This window comes from Sceloporus occidentalis, unplaced genomic scaffold (genome assembly GCF_023333645.1).
Source record: "Sceloporus occidentalis isolate IW3139 unplaced genomic scaffold, rSceOcc1.0.p SCAF_7, whole genome shotgun sequence".
Taxonomy (NCBI): Eukaryota; Metazoa; Chordata; class Lepidosauria; order Squamata; family Phrynosomatidae; genus Sceloporus; species Sceloporus occidentalis.
In genome coordinates, this window is record NW_028316987.1 from 5,074,301 (window position 1) to 5,098,203 (window position 23,903).

Sequence of the window (23,903 nt, forward strand, 5' to 3'; positions counted from 1 at the left end):
CCCCCCCCACACCCTCCGATCCTTTTGTTCCCCAAACCTGGGAAGGAGAAGAACCTGGGACTATGGTTGTGCTTCCAGAGCATTAAATCTGGAGCTTTAAACCTTTGTCAAAAAACGCTTAGGAGAGAGAAAGAAGAACCCCATAGTAGAAGTGTGGGTTTCAGACCCCCACATATCACACTCTCCTACTTTCTCCCGGGAGAAAAGCCAGCCTTCAGCTCCAAGCTCAGCCTCCATCCATCCCTCCTTGCCATTGTTTGATTTGATTTTTACTGTCTGTTTAAGCATCTGCCTCCGAGGCCCTTATCAGCCCCATTGTTTGCAGAAGCGGGATGCCACCGCTTTTTTGATCACCTGGAAAAGAAGGACAAGGGGGAGGAAAACACTCTCCCCCCTTTCCCTTTCTCCCCTCCCAACAATAAACGTAACCTTACATTGCACGCCTCCAAACAGACCTTCCGTGGATTTTTCCGCTCCTGCATTGTTTGAACATGTTTGCGCAAACCTCTATAAGTGTGTTTGACCATCTATTGTCTGGAGCTCCTTCCTCAGATAGGCTCTCCGAGGCAGAAGGAGTTCCTCTGTTTACATGCCAGAATATTTAGTGCTTCCAGGTTTCCGTTACACCGCCCCAGCAATCCGACTCAGAGCTGCCTTGCTATTTTTCTACTCAACTTTGCTTGCCTTTAATTATAGTCTTAACATTATCAGGTCCTAAACCTACTGAGAAGACTTAAGGTTGATCGAATGAGGAGAAAGGGGAAAGAGGGGGAAAGGGTGGGAGAGAAGAACAGCACTGGAGATAAATGAATATAAGAAAGAAAGAAAGAAAGAAAGAAAAGATAAAACAAAGAAGGAAAGAAAGAGAGAAGGAAGGAAAGATGGAAGGAAAGAAGATAGATAGATAGATAGATAGATAGATAGATAGATAGATAGATAGATAGATAGATTCATGACCAACACAGCTACTAACCTAACGGCATGCTTTCTGCTTTGTTAGATAGATAAATAGCTAGGGAGATGGCTAGATAGATAGATGGATAGATACTAACAGGGGAGAAAGACAAGAGGCAAAGCAATGAATGAATGGAGGATCACGTGGAAATACGACACTTTGCTTTAGAAAACATTTGCGACCTCTGTAAGGAAGCTCTGAACTTGAAGAAAAATCACCCACTTAACAAAAATAATCTGGATGTGTGTTTCCCTTTTCTGCCCAAAACGTGTGCATGAATTCCCTTTTTGACCCATGTCTTTCTAAGGAAGCTTTCCACGGTGGCTCCCTTGTGTTACATCGCTGGCAGACATTCGTGCAAGATGGCTGTACCTGTGTCTGTATCTATAGCATGAAGTGTGTGTGTGTGTACAGGTTCCAGTGTTCCCCTGGAAGGTCACGACGGCCCTCTCTATGGATAGGAAACCGAGAGAAAGAGAAGGACCCCCCCAACCCCCCCTCTCCCCAAGTCACGTGATTCATTAAATAATTAATGCAGAGGTTGCAGAATAGATATGTATTCGTCAGGAAAATCGCAGACATGGTCTCCTTGTGTCTGACGTGAAATTCAACTGTCCTTTGAAAAAAACACCACCACCAACCCTTTCTCTCTCTCTCTCTCTCTCTCTCTCTTTCTCTCTCTCATGGACACACAGGCAAACTCATAAGCCTATTCCAAGAGGCGGGAGGGAGGGAGATTGTGAGTGTGTGTGTGTGTGTGTGAGAGAGAGAGAGTATGTGTGTGTAAAAGAGAGAGAGAGGGAGAGAGCGGCAATAAAACATTTCTCAGGAAGCAAGAAGCCACGCCGAGGGCTGGACTTATTGTAAGTAGCGGGAGATCCTGTCTTGCCTCCCAATCTGTATGTCCATGTAAATTTATTGTTTGTTATTAATGTTATTGTCGTAAAATGTGACAAATAGCCATCTTCATTTTCTCCCATTTCTCTTCACCCGGTGGTGGTGGTGGTGCCTATATTTATACCTATCCAGCATTCCATGTGTGTATGTGCATATATATATATATATATATATATCTATATATATATATATATCTTTGTGTTTGTACCGTGTGTATGCATGCATATATATATATATGTCCTCAAATGATTTCTCTTCCTCCTTTCTTTCCTTTTTGATTTATTACAATAAACATGTCAACACCAGCAGCAGCAACAGACCTTCTCCCATTGTACGGCTGTGTGTCTTTGGGAGAGAGAGAGAGAGAGTTGTGTTGTTTATGGCACCGTCCGAGATAAATCATTTCTCAAACGAAAATGATGTGTGATGTTTCAAAAACTCTCTCTCCCTCTTTCCCTCTCCCTCTTTCCCTCTCCCTCGCTCTCTTTCCCTAGAGTTGATTATTTAAGACGATTTACTGTAATAGATCAAAACCTAATGTGAAAACTGTATAGCTGGGGGTCTTAAATTAAAGCATCTGTGATTACCAATTAAGGAGAGATTTGTATAAATTTTTGGAGCAATCCGGAAGAGCGTGAAAACATCGCGACAGAGTAGCGGCTAGGAATTTTTGGAGAGCCGGCGATTCTTTCTTTTCTTTCTTTCTCTTTCTTTTTTTCTTTCTTTCTTCTCCAAGTCTCTGAAAGACAAGAGGAAGCTTCTGGCTTGGGCTGCACGGGATTTTCTCTTCACTCTGCAATGATTAGGAGCCCGATCCACCGGGAACTTCTCCTTCTTTTAAAGGACCGCAACTTCCCGGTGGACTGAGCCCAAAGCTCTTTCGGAGGCACCTACGCAAAATCCGGAGTAGGGAGTTTGTGGAGTTTGCGACGGAGAATGACGAAAGGGTTGAGATGTTCAGTAATATCTTAGACATTTGCATCTAAGGCAGAAAGGCCAGGGTTGTCTGAGAGGAGCCGAGCTGGTGTGTGTCTCTGTGTTTTCTTTGCGTTCTTCACTTGAAGACACAGCAGAACAATAGATGTCACTTTCCAAAACCTGTAGTAGATTTCCAAGGAGGACGGAACAATAGAACACTCAGCGGGACCTTTTATTTGGGGGCCTCCCCTTCACTTTCGCCAGAGCTCACAAATAATAATGGACTTGTCTGAAACAGCCATATATATATATACTCTGTCTGTCTATCTATCTATCTATCTATCTATCTATCTATCTATCTATCTATCTATCTATCTATCTATCTATCGTCTCTCTCTGTATGTGTGTGTGTGTGTGTGTGTATATATATATATATATTGAGAGAGAGACTATAGTCTATATGTATGTGTGTGTATATATATATATATATAGACTATATGTTCACAGTCTATATGTGTGTGTGTATGTATATAGACTATATGTGCATAGTCTATATGTGTGTGTATGTGTGTGCATGTGTATATATACACACACACACACACACATGCACATATATATGGTACATATTATATACACACACACATACACATGCACACTCGTATGGTATATACCTATATGGTGTGTTGGTGTGTTTGTGTACGGTATTCGAATGCCAGCTCTGGGAAAGTCACAATGGCTCAGCCTTAGAGGAAGGCACTGGCAACCCGGAAGAAATCTTGGGAATAAAACCTAGGGATAGAATTGCCTTAGGGTCGCCATGAGTTGGAAGTAACTTGAAGCCACACAACAACAATATGCCTGCAAGTTTTTTGTTCTCATTTTGCATGGGAGGTGAGTGACATTAAGGAGAGAAAAGAGCACAGGTTGTGGATTTCCACTATAGGGATGAGTTCCCTTAAAGAGAATATTGTGGTTGGGACAGATAGTCTGCTGCTTTGATTAGACAAGCAGAAGTTAGATGTCAGGATGGATAGGCAGAGAGAGATGCAGTAGGCAAGGAGGATTCCTGTTAGAAAATATTAAGTATCAAAGAACATTTCCTTCTGAAAAGTTCCAGAACCTTTTGGCCGTAAATTCAGGCACCCTTAATTGCTTGGGATTACTTAAACCGTGATTATTCTGAAGCTGACTACAGTCTTATACATTACCTAGGAGCAAGACCTTCCTAACTGAACTTACTAGGGCTTCCTCTTGAGCTGACATGCCTAAGGTCGGATGGCTGTTCTGCTTCTCCTTGTGGGCCTCCTTTGCGGATGATATGGTCTCTTGAAACATGTATGATGTTTTTGTTGGCTTTATTCCGGGATAATTAAAAGGAAACAAAAACCTCACTGGTGAAAGGGAGGGAGGGCGATAGCAGGATCATTTACCCCCAAATTCTCAAGAATCGCTGTCTCTTAAGAGTTGCCCTGCTCAGATGCAGCAGAGTCCCTGGAACAAGGGGCCAAGATAGACCTTTCTTCGGGGAAAGGGAAAGCAGAAGGTGCCCTGGGAGGGGGGAAAAAGGACAAAACAGGACTAAGGGCTCCTTTCTTTTAAAAAAATGCAAGGTCGGAGCACAGATAGGAAGAAGCTGTGTCCAGCGGCTCAGACTAAAAAGCGGCTGTTCTATTCTGTTCCATTTCCAGTAGCCCGTTGACTCGAGAAGGTAGCCAGCCTTCAAAAGTGATAAAAGGGAGAAGGTAAAAATTGGGCTGGGGGAAAATGGAATCCGTCCAGCCCCGAAGATCCACCGAGTCCTTTTCTTCTCCCTCTTGCGCAGCCGGCAGGAGTTTTCGCACCGCCCCGAGTGCTGCTATTTTACGCCGCCTGCTAGTGTAAACCTTTATGTAGTGCAATTAGACCAACACGGCGACTTTCATTAAATATGAATGGCGACCAGGAGGGAGGTTCAAAGAGCCCCAGGAAAGCCAAGCCTGGGCCCGCTTCGTGGCCTCCTCTCCTCCTTCTTCCAGTCCTTCTTTTCTGGGTGATTTTAACAAAGCCTTTGTTTTCCCTTTTGCCCATCCAAAGAAATACCCTTGTATGAAAGAAAAGAGGGAGGAATGGAAGGAAGGAAGGGACAGAGAAAGAGACAGATTTTTTTTCTAGGAAGGAAGAAAAGAGGGTAAACCAGGAAAGAAGAAAGAAAAAGGGACTAAGGCGCCTGCAACCTTATCTGGAAGAGTCATCTGGAATGAAGTGCGTTGTCTTGTGTGATCCCCATTGCACTGCCCTTTTTTGTGTGTATGCGTTGTGGCTGAGATTCCTTATAGACTCTGGACGGATGGAGTATTTGCCTTTGGGCTCCACTTTCCTTCCAGTAGAAGACTGTAAAGAGTCAAGGTGCCTAATTCCTCCAATGAGCCACTGAAGAAGATCAGAGCCCTTGTAAAAGATTCAGATGTAGCTGCCAAAGGCTGGGACAGGATCGGAGAAATCCTGTGGGGAGGGAATTAGGGTTAGTTAGACAGTGTGGGTTCTCTTCTTCTTGAGGGAGATCATCCCCAGATCCATCCAGAACATCAGTGCTGGGCAGAAGGGGGAAGAAACCAGGAGACTTGTACAGGATAGAGAAACTGGAGGAAACTCATTTACTAATAGGGAACTTCTTTAAAAAATGTCAGTGGCTTGAGTCCAGGCTTAACCGCACTCCAAATCAACTGAAGTTAGTGAGTAACTTAAGTCCCATTGGTTTCAATGGCCCTGTGGTGAGTATGGATCCAAGTCTGTGAGGTTTCCTTCCAAATAGAGGGAAGCGGTTTGCTAAAGGGTCCCCTGGAGCTCTGGAATATGTCCTATTCATAACAATGGGACTGGCTCAGAAGAACAGGGCTGGGATATTTGAGGTGAGGGTTGAGAGGAGAAGACCCAAACCCTTGTGTTCTGGTTTTGGTCCATGTGTAAGAAGTGGAGAAAAAGGACAGTGTCCAGCAAAATTTGTGAGATCCTGGTGAGGACAACAACAATAGTGGTGATGGTACTAGTAGCAATGATGAAGATGGGTCTTGGAGATGACCAGTGTCCCTGCTTTTCTTTTTTTCCTTTTTCATCCACACCTATCCCTTTCTCTTTCTTTCCTTCTTTTTACCTCTTCCTTTTTTCCTTTGTAGCCTTCCACCTCCCTACTATCACCACACAGAGAAGACCAAGTCAGGGCATTCTCTTTCCCCGTTTCCTTGCCCCCCCTCCAGTATAGGTCTTTGTATTTGCTAGCCACCCAGCTTCATTAAATCATAACACATTTCCCCATTTGTGTTCATTATCGGTTTATTCATCGATTAGAGTAATATAATAACTATGCTCCTAGGCTACTTTTCTACAAGATCAAACAGAATGTGTAAAATCGTTAACAGTTTTCATTTGTGTTGTGTGCATATTTCTTTATTAACTTTGGGTAGCTCTCTTCAATGCCGCAGAAAATTAGCAAAACTGTTACAGATGATAAACATAGAAATGAGATAAATAATATTTTAAACACTTTATTGACCCTCCTCCCACCCATGTAAACACATGGTCATAGATTCACTTCCACAGAGTTAGTTTCCAGTTCCTTTCCTGATCACTGGGGCAGAATTCAAATCCAGTAACAGAATAGGATAAGCAACCATGCTCACATAAAGCAGTTTCTGTCCTATTTTTCCTATTCCCATCTAGTTTCCACCCCCCAAAGCCAAAACCTGGGGACACCAACCTTGGGAAAGTGGTGCAAACACTATTGAAATAAATGGGACTTTCACCTAAGGGATCTTAAAGTTTACAAGAGAATTTCCCCATGGGTTTTTTTTTTTTAACCTTCAAATAGGTTTTAGTCTCCTAAACTCATCTGGACCCATGTAGATGGGCTGTCTTCTGGATTGGCTCCTGGCCCTCCAATTCTAAATGTGTTTCATTTGGATGTAAGCCTCTTTGATGTCAATGCCATTTTTGTCCAAGTAATGCTGTGAACCTGTATATACCTTACCTTGTAAGAAGCCCCATTATATTCAGTGGGGTTTATTTCTGAGTAGACCGGGATAGGGATGCCCTGTAAGGCTACAGTCCTATATATAAACTTGCCTGGAAATAAGCAAAACAGAACTTTGTGGACTGTACTTCAGAGTAAAAATGCATAGGATTGCAGTGCAAATGTGCTTGGAATCTCAGCTTTGTACTGTTCCCATTATATCAAAGCAAATAGAGTTTATCAGATAGTCTTTAATTTCTGCATGTATTTATTTTATTCATTATTCTTTAAGTTCTGCATGCATTTGCTCCCCAAAACTCAGAAGGTTGAAGCATCACACTGGTTTCCCCTCAAACCTCCAACTATGAAATACTGCCAATATATCTTATGTATCATATATATCTGTATAAACCAAACAAAAGAATAAGAATCCTTGCTAACCATCCTTCTCTGACAGCCCTCTTGTCCTCTGCTCAGACCCATGGAACCGATCCTACAAGAGAGGCAATGGTGTGTAATGACTAGATGGTAGAACTGAGACTGAAAATATCCAGGTTCAAATCCCCATTTAGCCTTGAAGCTAACCAAGAGAACCTGAGCAACTCATCCCCTTTCAGACTAACCTACCTTATAGGGTCATTCTGAGGATAAAAACGTGGGTTGTTTATATGACACCCTGACTTCCTTGGAAGGGTGGGATATTAAAATATAAGCAAATAAATAGCTTCCAAACAACTCTCAGGGTCAGAATTTGATAACCTACCATTATTCCCTTTCCCCCTTGCATGCACATTGATTTCCATGGGCAATTTCTCTTGAGTTTAATGAGTTCTGCCAAAAAACGAGGTTACATTTCAAGATCATGTATAGTATAGATGATCCAGTTTATCCAAAGACAAACAACCTAAGTCTAACAACAAAAGGAAGTGGAAGTCAGTACCTAAAAGGAGTGAGATCTGTAGTAAAGCCATTATTATTTCTCAATTGTTGTTGTTGTGTGCTTTCAAGTCATTTTCGACTTGTGGCAACCCTAAGGGACCCTATCACAGGGTCTTCCTGGCAAAATTTGTTCAAAGAGTTTTTTGCTTTTGTCTTCCTCTAAGGCTTAGAGAGTGTGACTTGCCCAAGATTAGTCAGTGGATTCCTAAGTCTAAGTGGAATTTGAACCCCGGTCTCCACCATCCAAATCCCATTCCAAACACACCAAGAAAGGTTCCTTTCTGGTTCAACCACCAAAATTTTGGCCCTGACTACTATGAATCATTTATTGTAGCTAAATATTTACAAAGAAGTTTGAAATTGTTGGATTTTTTAAAAAAAAGACATTTGAAAGCAAAAGGAGGTTGAAATCCAGGTGATTTTATTCAAATTGAAACCTAGTGGAAACTCTTGGACACCTTAAGGCCATCTATTCCACCCCTGAGCCTCCTGACAAAACAGTCCCATTCCATATCCCGACAAGATTGCCCTACATCACAAAAGGGAGAATCCAGGAACATGACTTCAGTAGAGACCAAGTTCTCCAAAGTCAAAGGCACAAGGAGGAACAAAGGGCGAGTGGGGATGGATGGGGAGTAGGTGGGTTGGACTTCGCGCATGACACCTAAGGCTCCATAAACTCTCAGGTTCTTTGTGTTCATCTTGAATGTAACTATCAGGAAGAAAAGAGGTTGTGGTGCTTGTGGGGGACTCACTGAAACATTTTAGTTTGCAGAATAGCACTAAGATACTAATTTTGGGGGGGAAGTTTAACCAAACCAAATCCAAATTAAAACAACCTTGACGCTTGACATGATTCCAAATACATAAATGTATACATATATGTGTGTGCTCAGATGTAAGTCCCCACCTAAGTACCTAAGAATATGGTATTATTCTGTTTAGGATGCAGCCACCAAATCCATCGTAGTAGTGATATTCCAGATTAGCTCAATTTGTGAGTGTATGGTGTGGGTGGCGGTAGTGGTGGAAAAGTATGGATGTGAGTATGATTTAATATTAATAAGGGGTTTTCCTTCTAAGCAAGGCTATAGAATTTAATTCCAAGAGTCAGGAAGCAGATTTGATATCTGGGACCTACATCCCACTTTTAGTGATGCAGCCCCATTCCTTTCAGGAGATCTTGCTGCCCTGTAATGACTTTAATATAGATGCAATATTGATGTAGAGCAGAAGAGTATACACTGCCTTATAGCATCCATAAATCCATAAAACACTGCACAGTGAGACGTTCTCCTGCGCAAAATCCCATTGGAATGAATGAAAGAGCTGAAAATAAGTTCTATTCCAGCATACTAATATACATAAGAAAATACACAAATCTCTATAGGTCTACTCCGAAGTAAGACCCATTGAATTGCATAGGAGTTACCCCCCAGGAAAGTGTGTTCAAGGTTGCTTTATTTTCTAGAAGTAATGAGGGAATACCAGTGTGGGTAGGTGCGTAGGCAGGTAGAAACAAAATGCTTTTGCTTTATATATTATGATGGTAAATATTATTATTCAGTTTTAATTATGTTTATTATTAAGTTTGCATCAAGAAGATAGGTTTAGTATGCTCCCAAACGCATCCCTACGACAGGAATCCTATTGGTGAGTCCCAACTAGAGTAAATGGATTGATCCGATGGTTAAATGATGAGTCAACACCATAGGAAAACCATCGATTCAAGTCGGGTCTAACAATAGGATTTAAGGCTGTGTTTAGTGGCATTGGGAAACAGTGAAGAAGGTAGCAAATTGGACATGTAAGGCCACCTTTCTAAGTAGGCTGGGCCCAATCCAGTAGGACGATTGCACAGATATGAAGGGCTCCCTTTCATTTCAGCGAAATAAAGCACACACCGAAATCAATAAAACTTACTCTCTGGGCTAATAAAGCTTCGACATGCTCAGCGCAGTCCTGGGGAAATCAATGAGACTTAAGGTCGTCCTCCTGACTAACTGAAATCCCACTGGTTTTAAGAGATCTCCTCTAACTATGACTAGATCTAGCATAACATTTACAAAAGCCGTGGATTGTAATTTTTAATGCTAATTTTTGTTAAATGCAATAGTAAATCTGCCTTCCTAGAATGCGGAAGATGTTTTTGTAAGTCACAGCAATGGAGCCGGTTGGTCTCCATTTTACAAATCCTGTTAAATCCTATAGGATTTTTAAAGAGTAAAGCAGAGGAAGAAAGAAGGGGGCAAGAGAAGAGCGGATTCCTGGTATGCCTCCTCCCTATTTATTTATTTATTTTAAGGAAGAAGGAAAGGATTGGAATCCGTGATTCCTTCCTCATCCTCTGCAGATGCTTTAAGAATAAACAACAACAAAATTCAAGCCTGGCTAATATAACCCAGTTTAGAGGCTTCCTAAAGCCTGGGTCCTCAACATAATCTATTAGGAACCTGGTTCCTTAACACAATCTATTAGGAACGTAAATCCCAGTAAATCTTTCTGGGACCAGGTTGGTATCCATTTAAATGTCTCCTTTCTCCATCCCTCTGTATGTGTGTGTGTATGGCCTTTCACCCCTAGAAATGGAACACCAACATAGGAGCCTTTTTTACACACTCCATCTATCTATCTATCTATCTATCTATCTATCTATCTATCTATCATCTATCTATCTATCTGATCCTATGTTAGTGTTTCATAGGACATTTTTACACACACACATCTATCTATCTATCTATCTATCTATCTATCTATCTATCTATCAGATCCTATGTTGGTGTTTCATTTCTAGGGATGAAAGGCCAGATATCCAGAAGGTATTTTTTCCAAAGGAGGTTAAACCAGCTACTGACTAATCAAAGGAACTGGAGCCCTATTAACAGAAGTTGCTGGATTCTAAATATGGGGACAATATGAGCCCCGTATTTGGAAAACCAAAGGCAAAAGCAACCTGGCCTTACAAAAACTGGGGAAAGGGGTAGCTACTCTTTGTTTAAAATGCCATCCTCCTCGAGCTCTGGGTCTCCAGACAGGATCCAGGGCCAGCTGTAGGCAGCTGTAGATAGATAGCTAGGGCTGCCGCGGGGGCCGCTGTCCGGCCTCCAGATTCTTGTGAATCTATTCCTTTGTTTCTGGCCCTCTGCCGCCCAAGGGCTACCGTTTTAAAGCACTTCCTTGTAAACCAATAATTCCAAGTAAATTCTGAGGGAATCTGTTTCAAGTATTAAGTCCTGGTGCAGGGTAAAAAAGGAAGAGGGAAGGATTTTGCACTCAGTTCGGATGGAATGGAGAGGATTCGAACAAGGGGCGAAAGAAAAGTAGAAAGGAAGGACACACATGGAGACATGCCTAGTATAGTTGTTCTGAGCCTTGGACTATGACTCTGGAGATCAGGGTTCGAATCCCCGTTCAGCCATGGAAATCCATTGAATGACCTTGGGCAAGTCACATAGTCTCAGCCTCAGACTTGAACAAATCTGTCAAAGAAATCCCGTGATAGGTTCGATTTAGGGTCGTCTTCAAGTCGAAAACGACTTGACGACACACAACAACAATTGCTTTTAAACAGAGAACATCTTGGTGCAACCATAAAAAAGGGGGGGAGGAGACTAAGAATATTAAAGAAAGTACATTTATTGGATGGAGTTAAAGCAGAAAAGTTTCTACCTTTTTTTGCAATATATAAGGAGAGCAGAAGCAATGCATGCAATGGAGATTTTAAGGACTGCGTTATGGCCGTTCCCATTCGGGAGGACTTTTTCTCGGTGCCCCAGAATAAACACAAAACCGGTAAGATTTGGTTATGTAAAGTATCAGGGCAGCAACAACACAGGAGTCAAGTCTCTCTGGAACACACACAATTCTTTGATGATATTTTCCCCTCCGCTTTAGGAGACTGTGGCAAAAAAGGAGAGAGAGGGAGAGAGAGGGAGAAAGAAAAGAAAGACATATGGAATCAATTTCGTATCTTGACGTTGAAAACCAGCCAATTCCTGCTGGCCTCTTAAAACCCGATTCCGTTTGGTCCCCCTCTATCTGGCACCTCTTGTCAGTCAGTAGGATCCCCTTCTTGTAACCTTTTAAAAGTCTTTATAAAGAGAAAAAGCCTTGGCTAGAGACGATCGGGGAACTTTTCCTTCTCTTTCGGAGGAGGAGGAAGAGAAAGGCGGCGGTGGGGTAAAGAAAAAATTGCCCACTTCATATATATATAAAACAATCCTTCGTACCTTCGATTTGGCTACGGAGAGACTTTTCTCATGGTGTTTCGGAAATTTTTGGAGCCCCCCCCTTTCAGTCCAGTTGGAATCCAAGCGAGGGTCCTCACCCCACAAACTCACCCCCTCCAAATATCAAAGCAGTGGAAATCAAGCCCCCCCCAAAAAAAAGGCACCAGAGGAGACCTTTCAGCAGCGAAAAAATCTTGCAGTGGTAGCCTTTCCAAACTCCTTTGCTTCCACCTCTTCGATCCTCTTCCTCCTCCTCCTCCTCCGTGTCTTCGGATGAACTCCTTCCATTGAGAAATAACTTCAGGTAAGAGAGTTTAATTTACATTTTTTAAAATTAAATTAAATTAAATTAATCCACAGCCGCAAGAACCCAGGTCGCTAGACCACTTCGTCTGATCCTTAGCATAGGGATTCCGGGGCCGTGGAGGTTTTAATTAATAGCCATGACAAAGCTTGGAAAGACGTCTATTGGTCGGCTTGACTCCTACTTTTAAGCCACAGCCTTCTCCCCCCCTTTGGAAAACAAAACAAAACAAAACAAAACATCACGCCATCCTCATCTTGTATGTAGCCTGACCAGAGGAAGATGGGCCACCTTAAAAAAGGAATATTAACGGCCTCCTGATAATGCTGGGAAAGGGGGAGTTCACTACCCCCCAAAAAAGATGGGGAGGGCGGCAGGTTGTTCCTTCGAAAGGGGCTCTTTGGACCAAAAGATCTTTTCTGCCCCTCCCGGAGTCCACATTTGTTAAAGGTTTAACGCCTCTGGGTTGTTTGAAAGGGAAAACTACAAACGCTTCTTTTATGGGCGAGAGAAGCCGGGTGTTAAAACAGAGGGATGTGATTTATGGCTTTGAGAAAGTTGTGTTTATTTGAGGTAGGCTGCTGTCAAGAATGGGTTTTTTTTTTCTCCTCGTAAAAATCCAAATCTGCGCCCCCTCCCTCTCTTTTCTCTCACCTCTCACCCCCTTTCGCCTTGTTCTCTTTTGTGTTTGCGAGTTGTGGTTAACAAACATCTTACTCAGATGTGAAGAGACCATGGGCTGGTCTCTACAGAACAAGAAAAGTGAAGCCAAGGTGGTTGCATCCCTTTTTGTAGGCGTCTATGTAGTCTTCCAAGGCAAGAGACAATTTAACAATGGGTTTCTTCCTCCCCCGCACCTCCATATTTACTCAGGGGCTATTTTGTCTCCATGAGGCTGAGGTCTTTCCCCCAAGAACCTGGACTCCAAGCCCACTCAGTGAATATAGAGAGTTGAACCCAGCCTTGGCCATCTTCAGAGCAAGTCTCTAGAAATCAATGGGAAGAAGAAAGCCCTGATCAGCTTAAGTCCCACTGATTTCTACTTTGATGTAGAAGCCAAGCCATATTTGCATGGGAGTATACTTGTATACTTGGAAGTAAGCTCCGCCAGGAGTGAGTAAGATCAACTCCCAGGTCCCTGTGCATTATCTTGCCGCCTGAGTTTTACTTTTTTAGAGGGACAAGGCGACTTCCCGAGATGTTCACAGGAATCAGTCCAAAGAAATATATTGAGAATTAGCATGGCCTGTAAGGTACTTTTTAGAATCCCAAGATGAAGGGTGGACTCAGGCCGCATTCCACAGAAGTCAATGAAACATTTCCCTTAGGGTCGAATATCAGTATTTCCAGTTTCTTTGCGAGGAACAAAGATCTTAATGGGACAGTTTAAGCATCAACTGCCCAAAGTTTCATAAGGAACACCAGGGACACAGCAGAGCTAGTAGTTTTGGGATTTAGATTGTGGCCATATCTCAGGGTAGCACCAGTTCCCTAACCCACCAAAAAGGCCTGCCTTCAGAGAGAAGGAGGCAGCTGCTCCAATAGTGTCAACTTCGTTGTTCCGCAATCAAGTCGGTTGAGGTCTAATCTGCACTTCAGAAATAATGCAATTTGACACCGCTCTTGGCACAACGCTATGAAATTCTGGGAGCTGTAGTTTTGTGAGCTATTTAGCCTTCCCTCTCAGAAGGCTGTGGCGCCACATCAAACTACAAATCTCAGGATGCCATAGCGTTGAGCTATGTCAGACTGTGTTATTTCCGCAGTGCAGATAAGACTTTAGACTTCTGGCAATCCTGGGAGGCCTTGTCGGTCTAAAATCCAGTATGGATTTGTGTGTATGTGTTTGTGTGTAAATACACACAGACCCGATTCTAGGCCAGCTAGCGAGGAGACAACCCCTCCTTCTCCAATGAGACCCTTCATTTTTAATTCCTGATCCTCTAAATTTCCTCCTCCAGGCATAAGATTTCTTCTCTGTGTTGGGAAGCAACTGGCTCCTTTTGCTTTATAGAATCGCCCTGACTTCTAGAAACAGAAGTTGCATTTGAAAGGACCCCCGCTCCCGCAAAAGGATCGTCAAATAGATAAACCGTGGTTATTGACAGTTCAGGGTGGCACTGATGTTAATAATCCAGTGCTCACTATATAAGCGAATACCTTTGTGCAACAACAAAACAGCGAAGAAAACCACCCCAGTGTGCAATATTTCCTGCAGCGATGTATGGCCATATTAGAAGGGAGTAGGAGGAATTTCGCTCTCCCAGAGTCTCCCTTCTCTCAAAATGGCTTTGCATTAAATTTCCTCAGCTTCAGAATCATCTTCCTTACTAGCCTCCAGCTAAACTTGATTAAACAACAACCAAAAAAAATGAGTTGAGAGAGAGAGAGAGAGAGAGAGTAGCTTGATGCGTTGACAGATGAAATCCAAGAGGAAACCACAAGGCCCTTAAGTGACCCTAATTTAATCGATTTTATCATAAATCATCAACTTGATGAAGAACCAAAGTTTTCATTGAAGGAAATTGATATTAATGGAGTGGCTGCTTCTTTAATTCAGATGTTGTTTTCCACCAGCTGGAAGACAAAACATCTTGTGACATTATTTGGGCAATTTCCTAGGGAGCTGTGTTTCGAAAAAAGAAGAAGGGAAGAAGCTCTTAAATGGGACAGTTTAGACACGAACACTTCGAAGAACCAAGATAGGACTTCAGTGCAGCTTTGGCCATTTAGGCTGTCCCCATATCTTAACGTTGCACCACATCACTAACCTCTGATAACCCATTAGATAGGAAATATCTGCTTTCAGAGAGAAGAAGGCAACTGGTCTAACATCATGTTTGTTGTTATTTGCCATCAAGTTGTCAAGTCAGCATAGATATCTGGTGACCCTATGAATGACAGACTTCCAAAAGCTTAAGTCTTGCAACCTGAGGGCTGTGGCTTTCTTTGTTGAGTCAATTCATCTGTAGTGTGTTCTTGCTCTTTTCTTACCATCTTCCATTTTATTGAGCCATGTTGTCTCATGATGTGTCCAAAGTAAGATAGCCTTGCTTGGTTTCTGCTGAGAATTCAGGGTTGGTTTGCTCTGGGAACCATTTGTGGTTATGTTTTTGTATTTTTTACATGGTCCCTGTGATCAGTAGGACTTTTCTCCAGCACCATATTTCACATCAGTTGGTTTTCTTCCTCTCAGGTGTCTCCATAGTCTACCTTTCCAGAAACCAGAAACGTTAAAGCATAGAATGATGATCCTGATTTTGGTATTCTATGATGTATCTGTTCAGTTGTCTAATTCCTTCATAGCTGCCCTTCCAAGTCTTATTCTTCTGATTTCTTGATTCCAGTCTCCATTCTGATTTATGGCTGAGCCAAGGTATAGAAAATCTTTAAGTAGTGTGATATCTTCATCCACTTTTAAGTTATGTAAATCATCCGTGGTCATTATTACCTACTTAATATCAGCTAGGGCAGAGAGAGAGTGGGCTATCTTTTGCACTTTAAAGATCTAATTTCAAGCTTTGGAGGGAAGACTTAATTACATAATGAAGGTGGAAATTGCAAAATGCACTTTGAATGTGTAATATCCTTGAATGCACAAACAGGCCTGAGTTGAAGCAAGCTCCAAACTATGGCTGTTAAACCCAAAGCCCTGGATTGTGCTTCACAATGCAGCTTTTGAGGGCCTGTTAAACATTGGCCATGCTGCAATCCTTCATTTTGAAATTAAAAATTAACTCCCCTTTTCAGTTCTATACCCTTCTGTTATGGATGCCTAGGTCCCAATTAGCCTTTAGGTATGTTGATGAATTCTGTAGATCAAAGACCCTTGCAGATATTCAGTACATCAGGAAAATGGGGTTTCAGAAATGCTGGTTAATGTGAAACCAAATATCTTGCTGGAGGTAGAAAACAAACCAAAGAATGACATCCCGATCTTGAACACATCTCCTTGGAATCAAGCTGCATTGATTTCAGTGCAGCTTACATCCAAGTAAGTAGCTAGAATCATTAGTGAGAGCAGGAGGCAGCAAGAAACTAACTTGTAAGTATAAAAACAACAGTCTTGCAGAACCTTAAAGATTAACTAAAGCCCTGTAACATCTTAAAACCAGCTTAGGGTGGACTCTCAGACTGCAAGGAGTTGAACTGTGGACTTTGAGAGATAATTGCTCTAGATTAGGAGACTGGAGGCCAATAATTTAGAAATATAGGCAATATACAGGTATGTATATCTGTGTATTCTTCCTCTTCTCTCTCTCATACCACATTAATCTCTTCTCTAACAATTAATGTTGTAAACCTATTCGTTATCATCCAAGCACCTTCTCCTGCAAGATAACAATCTTTAATAGTGTGCTGAGCACTTTCAAGAACACCAATATGGTCCAGACTCTGGCAATACAAACTTTCAATGGGTGTTAGTTATACAGTCGTAAACTGTATTACTAGATTATTTTGTTGGCCCTCATTATCCTTCGTAGAGGACAAAACTCTAAGGATAATGCCGTTCTCTTCTCAACTTTATTTCTCCTTTAATTTTAACAACAGGAAAAAATATTGGTGAGGTGTAACGATAATGGATTATATGGCTTTTGGGGGATCTTTATCTACTTCTTTGTGTATCTGTTTATCAGCTAAACCCAGACAATATGCATGGTTGTTATAATGTTAGAGTCATATTCAAATGTTGTAATATTAGAGTGGTTAGAGAGGCATTCAGTGTTCAATTGAAGAAACTGGGTGACTCCAGTTTCTAAAAGTTTTGATAGAACTCCATTCCCATCTTCCCCTGACTTGCTTATTTATTTATTTATTTATTTACTACCAACAGAAAATTTATAATATAAAATTACAGTAAAAACATCAGACTTAAAGTTCTTTGCTTCCCTTGAAAATCTTTTCTTTTCTCATTCTATAGGTGCAATTCTATCCCTTGGTATCAAATCACCATCTTTCTTCCCAGGCAGAAGTAAGTAGAATTTAAATGTAAAGTTGTGTGCTGATAGACTTACAGTATGACTTTTTTTCCTATGACAGTACAAGATTGGTTTCTAATGTCAGGACCATTGCCTTCTACAGAAGGCAAAGGGATGAAAGCTGTAAATTATGTGCTTTGGTAGAACTATTATCACATGATAACTTACTGCTGCGTTGTTATACAGATATGTATTATTGAGCTATTTGCTTCTTAATATCTTATCTTTCTCAGAGGCCTGGAATGTAGGGTGGCTTCAAGTGAAAATACAATTTACACATATTAAAATACAAATTAATGTAATCATATTATTAAAACATTGATTCATTTAGACTAGTTTAAAACCCCATACTAAGAATAAATACAAATTAAAATATTAAAAAATCCAACATAGATATCTAAAACCTTTATAAGAGGCTGGTCAATCCCTTGTTGAAGGTCTGTATGAACAGAAAGGTCTTTGTATCCTAGCTGAAAGACAACAGAGAGAGGACTACCATAACTTTCCTTGGAAGGTAGTTCCTCAATCTGGGAATGGCCATCAAGAAGACCCTCTTACCTGTCCTCATAAAAAGTACATCTGAGAAAAGAGAAAAATATATCTTCCAGATCTGAAATCCCAGGCAGGCTTATATGGGAGTATAAGGTCTCTCAGATAACATGGACCCAAATCATATAGAGTCTGATAGGTCATAACTAGCACTTTGAAGTATACATGGAAAAGTTTAGCCAGTAGAGCTCTTATAGGATCTCTGCAGCAAGCAGACAGCAGTGATCAGGATGCAGCATTTTGGACCATCTGTAGTTTCCAAATACTCTTCAAAGGCAGCTTTACACACACGAAAATCAAAATGGGATATAAGCCAGGCATGTGTCACTATGGCCTCACCTCCAAGAATGGGCACAGCTGGCTACTAGTATTAAAACATACTAACTTTAATCATCCAAATATACTCCCAGCCACCACAAAAACCTAGAAATCCAGGTTTAGGGTTGAATTCAGGAGTATATCCAAATTGCAAACCTGCATCTTTAGGGAAAATGTCACCCTATCCACTACAAGTTGAATCTTCATATTCCCTGATGTACCTTTTGGATTACCAGGAATACCTTTGTCTTGTCTGGATTAAACTTCAGTTTGTTCACTTTCATCTAGTCTAATGCCAGGCACTGGTTGAGAATCAAAATATTTTCCTTCCATGGAGATGAACAGGACAAATAGAGTTGGGTCTCAAGAGCTTATTGGAAGAACAAAACACCAGATCTCTGAACAATCTCTCTCAACTGTTTCATGTAAATATGGCATGCATGAGGAACAAGACAGAGTTCAAATAGACTCCTGACAGGAATCCCCAGTACCACTTTTTGAAGCCAAACCTCCAAAGAGAACTAAAGTCAACCCTAGAGGGGTCAGAAGAATACTATAGTCTATGGTAGCAAATCCTGCTCCACAAAAGTAACAACTCTCCTTATCTTGCTCTCAGAGTCTGCTTTCATCTTGCCTCTTCTTATCGAGGTGACCAATACTGTTTTCTTTCCATAACCAGGCCTTAAGCCACACTGAAGTGGATCTACATAATCCATATCCTCCAGGGATGCCTGAAGTTGAGAGGCAACCATATGCTCCAAGATGTTACTCAAAAATGGAATATTGGAGACAGTTCAGTAATTATCCAGTACAATGAGATTCAGAGAGTTTTTTTCATTAAACAAATGCCTCTTTTAGGCACAATGGAACTTCCCTTGTTGCAAAGATGCATTCACTACTCCATTTGCCTAGTAGCTCAGTCAGGAAAGGCAGGAATCAGCCACAGAGTGGACCTGACTTCTCTGAGGATTCTGTCCACGTTATCTGACTTACAGGTTATGGCCTTTGTCCTGTTATTACTGTCAACTAGACTGACCCATTGAATCAACTCAATTTGCCTACATTTTGGCTCACCATTGAATGAAAGATTCAGTGGGTCAACTCTAATTGAGAGCAAGCTACAGAATTCTGGCCTACCTAAGACAAGGCTTTAAAGTCAATAGCAAATGTCTAGACACCTTTATTCCAAAGTGAGGCTGTCTGAATTCATTTGGTAGTTTTATAGCCAGCATGGTATTGTGGTCTGAGTGTTAGACTATACCTCTTGAGATCAGGGTTCAAATCCCTATTAAATGACCTTGGGCAAGTCACACACTTTCCACCCTAGAAAACCCTATAATAGCCTTAGGGTCACCATAAGACTTGAAGGCACACAGTTACCACCACCACCTGGGAAGAATGGCTAGGCTTGCACTGTTGGTTAAGTGTTCATGAAGTTTTATCATCCCTCTCCTCCCAGAAAAAAATCTGTAGAAATGAAAAGAGGAAGGAAGGAAGGAAGGAAGGAAGGAAGGAAGGAAGGAAGGAAGGAAGGCTGGCTACTGGATCTCCCAGGAAGACATCATTTTCTTCCAATTAAAGTACTTATTGTAGTCCCCCTTGTTCAGAGAAGGAGCTGTGGGTGTTGAACTGGGCCTCCTCCGTGGCAGCTCACAGTAATCTTTCTAGTAAAGTAGGAAGTGCCTCTGCATGCTGTCACAACCAAGACGAGATATTAGCACTGAACTTTTGAACACAGCAGGAGAGGATGAGGAGGAGGAGGAAGCAGCTAGAGGGGACAGATGGCTCAGGAAAGCAAAGGTCTTCCTCCCTCAGTTTCACCCTTGTTCTCTTGATGGAGGGAATACAAGGCATTGTGTGTGTGTTACAAAACAAAAATAAATATCTCCCTACTCTCTCCTCTTCTCCTATGTAGATACAGTTATACACCCACCCACACATACAGGGGAGGTCTTGTGAGAAATCCAAGTATTATAGGAATGAAGCACCAAGGATGGTGGGGTGAGTGGATTCGCAATGGAAGATGGTCATTTATTAATTGTTTTTCATATGAAATGGAGAAAAGGTTTGGTCAGGTGGAGACATAATGGATCCCTTCATGCTAAGGTTTGGAAGACTGAGAATGCAAGAGCCCTGTAACTCAGAGTCCCATGCAAACTCATGAGGAGGTAAACCCCATTTTGAACTGGGTGGTATTTACATCTGAGTAAACAGGCTGCACTTGCTCTTGGGAAGAGCACTCCAACATCCCGATACTAAACATCTCCCTGGAAGCAAAGCTTTTTTGACATGGGATCTCCTGGAAATCAAGCCAAAGGCCTGAGGAGAGTCACTTCCTCCGACTTCACTGCTTTCAAAATGTCTGTAGGACTGTGTGAGGTGGAAGCAGGCACATCCCCTTCCTTAAAACCCTCAGTCAGAATGGCACAGCCCGATAAGATAAACTGGGGTTTTCCCAGAGTTTGGGGTGGGAGGGGCATGAATAAAAATGGAATTGTGGGAAATCCTCCCCTCCCCTCCCCCTCCCTTTCTGAGAGTGTTGTTGTTGATGTTTTAGACTTTGGAGGCAATTCAGAACTACTTCCGTTGATTGACCATTAATCCGGTGAGTTATTAGGCTTCTAAAGCAAAGGTCGTGGGGGGAGAAGGAGTTACAATCCATCATGGAAAACAATCCGAGGGAGATGTTGGTTTCATTCCGGATTGGCTTTTGGACAGACTTCGTGCTGCTGCGAGGAAGGGACGAGGAAGGGCGGCAGGGTCTTTGAAAGGACAGTTACCTGGATGTGAATGCCATGAAACCACTTCAATCAGAAGGGAAAGGGGTTAGGACCAAAGTCGTCGATATATAGATATATATATTACAGAGATTGGCGAAGTTACATTTTGGACGACAGCTCCCAGAATCCCGCAGCCAGCATTGGAACTGGCCATACTGGTTGATTCTGGGAGCTGTAGTCTAGAAATATAACGTCTGCCACCAGTGGTTTGAGCATTGGACTATGACTCTGGAGACCAGGGTTCCAATCCTGCCTCAAGCCATGGAAACCCACTGGGTGATCTTGAGCAAGTCACACTCTCTCAGCCTCAGAAGATAGCAATGGCAAATCCCTTCTAAAGAAACTTGCCAAGAAAACCCTGTGATAGGTTCGCCATTAGTCAGAAATGACTTGAAGGCACCCAACAACAACAACCAGTCATTGGCTGCAGTGGACCAGGTTTTCATGTACAGGAGTAAACGTTACCTTTTGGAATATGTGTTTGTGTATGTGGGGTCAAGTTGATCTGGATCTGCTGTTTGTGGAAGAGGTTGGCCTTATAGTCTTGTGACACAGTAAAGATCAAGAGGGAGGATTTGTATTAAGATCCGCAAAGATTTTTGATTCCTAGTTGTTTACTAGTAGAAGTAACAAAAGGCCTCTCCTCCCTGGCTCCCCTCAGATAGATACTGCTGATAGGAAAGAGCCCTGGGCTACCAGAAGCAAAGTTTACTGTAGATGAGTTTTGGGAGTCAAAATAAATGAGTTCAAAATGGGTTAATAGTATATTTTTTGCACCACTTGGATCTTGGAGTACAAGTAAAACAAAACAAAACAAAACAATTCAGACTGGAAGTCTAGCCACTTCTCTCCCTCTCTTTCTCTCCCTCCCCACTAATACCACAACATGAGAGCCAGGGCCATGTTGTTCTGTGCCCTCAAGTAGTTTCCGACCCTAAAACTACGGGATTTTCTTGGCAAGATTTATTTAGAGGGGGGTTGTTTTTGGCCAAGTCTTGGGCTGAGAGAGTGTGACTTACTCTAAGCCATCCAGTGGGTTTCCAGTTTGAATGCTGGTCTCCAGAATCATAGTAAAGCACTCAAACCACTACACTATGCTGACCAGTGCTGTCAGCACATGGATGGATGAATTGATCAATTCATCCATCCATAATAGATGGATTGATAATAGCATCTATCTATCTATCTATCTATCTATCTATCTATCTATCTATCTATCTATCTATCTATCTATCTGTTGAATTCAGACTTTTCAGTGTAGACCCACTGCAGTCTTGCTACTGTAGTCAGTCCATTCCCATTGATTTCAGTGGTTCTGAAACCGGGATCCAACCCTATAGTAACAGTACAGCTGAGAGGCAGACCAGAAATAAATGAAGAGGCCTTTTGGGCAATAAAGGACTCCATTTAAAATATTGTTCTATAGTGTGCTGTTACTAGTTGTAGCTTTGGCACAGGGGGGTAAAATGGTAGCATATAAAGTGTGTTTGAGAGAGAGCAATAGGAAAGCAGGAGGAGAGAAGGTTCCTGCAACTACAGCCAACAATAGCCTTAAAAAGTTACTTCAGTCCTCCTGCTTTTGAGCCTTATCTTATGTAGAAGAAGACAACAGGAGCTACTTTTTAGGTTAAGGAAGAGGAGACACATAAAGTGCTAAGGAAGAAGTCTAGGCTACTGGTGCTGTTTCCCTTCTGCAGTCATTTATATGTTTCCAGTTGGTGGATAAAGAACATAATTGCATTTAAATGAACTAGGAGCTGAGGAGAGAGCTCGTTTTTCCATGAAGATGGTCCTCTAGTATTTTAAACTTCACTGATTTGAAATCTTCTGGACTTGGACCAGGTTATATCTGCACAAGGTCCATTCCCGATTATTAGTTGTGTATTTCTGATGTGTGACTCCCCCCCCCCCCCCCCCCCCGTTTAGGTGTGTTGGGCTGCAACTCTCCTCCAACTGGGTGGGAATGGTGAGGGTTGTGTGTGTGCCTTCAAGTCTCCTGTCGATTTATGGCGACTTCTTAGGGTTTTCTTTGGGAAGGAATACTCAGAGGTGGCTTTGCCAGCTCCTTCCTCTGAAACCAAGCCTACAGCACCTGGTATTCGTTGGCGGTCTCTCACTCAAGTACTAAGCAGGGCTGGCCCAGCTTAGCTTCCAAAATCAGGCGGGATCTGGTGCCCTGGAAGCTGTAGTCCAAATAAAATGGGGAAAGTCCAGGTTGAGGGGAGGGAGGCAGAGGGGAAGACTGGTCCCGATTCATCTCTATGGAGCTTTCCCGCCCCTCTGCCAGGAAGCCAATATCCGAGCTTTAAATATATATTTAAAAATCGATGCATAAATAAATAAATAAAATAGAAAATGGATGAAGTGCTTTCTAATGGCGGCCGACACCGATACACTTGTGCTTTCTTACGAAATCAAGGCCGTACTGGAAGACTCCCAGCAGAACCAGTAAAGCCGAGCTGCAGTTTGGAACTGCGGCAGTCCTGGCTTTGGATTCTTTGGTTTGTTTTAATCAACGGCCTTCTTTCATCTGCTTGGGCTTCTTTTGATCTCCAGTCGGTTTCTTCACCAGAAGCTTTGGTGGGGAAGACAGATGACCTCGGGTGGATTTCTTAACACGGCTTAGGGACCCTTTCCAAATAAACAGGGAACGAATGGATTTATGATCCAAACGAAGGAGTAATTAAAAAGTAGAGGGAAAATTTCGGGTCGGGTGGGTATCCAAGTGGCTGGGTGCTAACTTTGGGGGATAGTCAAATGGAAAGGTGCCCCCAGAAACCAGGGGAACCACCAAGAGGAATGACGCTCAACGGATTGCTAGAGGTTGGTCGCGGAGTGGAGAAAAGGCACTCCCGGTCTGTGATTTATTTCCCCGACTTTCTGTGACATCGGAGGGATGCCGCGTGGGTGTGTGGCTGGCCGAGGTTTTTATTACAGATTAATAATATTAGTATTCAGAACGGAAAGGCGGGTTATGAGAGCAAGGGGACCGTTTTCCCAAACGAAAATATGTTACAATGAACTCTCCCCCCATCTCTCTTTCTCTCTGG

At 42.3% G+C, this 23,903-nt stretch overlaps 1 protein-coding gene across 1 annotated transcript in view; it reads left to right on the plus strand.

The window, feature by feature from the left end:
• The window catches only part of HOXB3 (homeobox B3), a 56,393-nt gene that overhangs the window by 18,105 nt on the left and 14,385 nt on the right, over positions 1-23,903 (plus strand). The window contains exon 3 of the mRNA XM_089531732.1: positions 17,149-17,199. The gene's annotated coding sequence lies outside the window, so the exon portion shown is untranslated. The remainder of the gene's footprint in view (positions 1-17,148; positions 17,200-23,903) is intronic.